Here is a 2,306-nt window from a genome sequence, read left to right on the forward strand (position 1 = left end):
TCATCTTCATGTGCTGATACCACATTACTTTGATAACTGTAGCTTTGCGGTAATATCATTTTAATAATTTTAAATTTAGTAGCTACATGTGGTTTTAATTGCTACCAAATTGGAAAGCACAGAATTAGATGATTTTTAGTTAATTCATACAGTTGTATAACCACCATCACAATCAAAATTTAGGACACTTTTATCATGGGGTCATTTCAAATTTTAAATTCTTATCAAAATTCATAACATTTTAGATTAATTTATTGTCTGTTTTCTGTTAATTAATTAATTCCTTTATAAATTAATAAATTTTTTATTAAAATATTTATATTGATTTCAGAGAGGATGGGAATGGGAGAGAGAAATAGAAACATCAATGATGAAAGAGAATCATTGATTGGTTGCCTCCTTCACGCCCACTACTGGGCATCAAATCTGCAACCAGGGCTTGTGCCCTGACCAGGAATCAAACTGTAACCCTCTGGTTCAACCACTCAGCCACACTAGCCAGGCTGTTAATTAATAAATTTTAATTTATTTGAGGGGAAAACCAAGATAGTAGCATGGGTAAATACCAGTAACCACCACCTCCCACAACCACATCAAATTTACAAGTAAAATACAGAACAACCATCATTCAGAATCATCTGAAATCTGGCTTCATGGAGGTCCTACAACTACAGAAGTAAAAAAGAGTACATGAAACTGGTAGGAGGGCCAGAGGCATGGAACAGACTGGTTTAACACCCACACCTGGTATGTTTTTTGTTTTTTGTTTTGATTGGGAAGGATATCTCCACTACAGAGGCTTCCCATGAGATAAAAGGGGTCCCAGCCCACACCACACCCCAAGGTTCCAGAGGTGGGAAGAGAAGTCCTGGCTGTAACTTCAGGCTGTAAAAACTAGCAGGGATTGTGGCTGAGAGACAAGGAGACTGCTGGAGCCCCAGGCAATTCCTCTCAAAGGGCTGGCGCATGAACTTGCATGGTCCACTCCCTCTGAGCTCCAGTGCTACATGGAACCAGGGACATATGGGGAGGAACTGGATTATCTGGCATTGGGGCAGGAACTTGGGGGCAGCTTTCTCCCAGATGGGGTGCTTGCAGGGGTCATTATTCCTATGCTAGGATGCAGGCAGCCACCTAGAAATAATGTTAACTAGGTATTTCTGCATCCCACAGTCCAGTCAAGTTGATACATAAAATTAACTGCTGGGGTCCAACCCCAGCAGGTCCAGGGGTCCCCAGAGATGTTGACGGAGTTGGCGAAGAAGGAATGACTCGGAGACAGCGTTCAGTTGATCAGCAGCCTTGCCAGGATCTCTAGCCAAGTTCTGGTCAGGATCTCCAGCGAAGTTCTGGTTAGGATCTCCAGCCAGGTTCTGTGACCAGGTTCTGTCCAGGATCTTTTGCCATGTTCTCTCCAGCAAAGTTCTAGGTTCTGTGTAGGTTCTGTCTTCTAAGTTCTGTCGCTAAGTTCTGTCTCCTAAGTTCTGTGTTCTAAGTTCTGTCTCCTGTTGTCTTGTTGCATCTGTATTTATACCAGTTGATTCTAATCCTATCAATCTCTATTCCAAAGGTTAGGGCATTTCTTATCTCCATTCCAGGGAGTAAAGATTATGTACTTAAGCATGATTGTTCGTAGTTAAAGTGATTAATTACCCGCCTGGCAGTTAAGAGGTTTTATTCCCTCCCTAACTTCAGGGGAAAATCCCTACCTGGGAAAACAACCTTTCTCAGAGTGGTGACCTTGGTTAAAACACATAGTGCCAAGAAGGTGACCAAACATATTAAGAACAGTATGCCATATATGCCAGGTCCCTTGAAACAGCAAGGATGGACCGGCTCCCGGCAACTAACCATCACAAAGCACATCTGAGGGAAGTATATGAAGTGCTGTGAACTGTACAGTATAAAATTCTCTTCTGTCTTTCCTGCAAAATCTTTAGTAAAAAAAAAAAAATCAGCATTTGGTCCTAATAGACTCCTCCTAGGAGAACAAAAGGTATTGAGTCTTATTTAGTAATAAGTTCAAGGAACAAAAGGTATTGAGTCATATTTAGTAATAAATTCAAGACTATGACAGAGACTAAGATGAAAAAATTTAAAAAGAAGCAAATATACCGTATTTGCCAGCGTATAAGAAGATTTTTTGGCCCTGAAAAATATGCCTCCAAGTCGGGGGTCGTCTTATACGCCAGGTACACTTCAGATAGACTGCCCATAGTGCTTGCCCCATGCCATAGTGACCTCCCGATGCCCGCCCACTTCATTCCACATACCGTTCAGGCATCAGCAGCGCTGCTGGGTGTATG

This window comes from Myotis davidii, unplaced genomic scaffold, assembly GCF_000327345.1.
Source record: "Myotis davidii unplaced genomic scaffold, ASM32734v1 scaffold6, whole genome shotgun sequence".
In the NCBI taxonomy this organism is placed as follows: Eukaryota; Metazoa; Chordata; class Mammalia; order Chiroptera; family Vespertilionidae; genus Myotis; species Myotis davidii.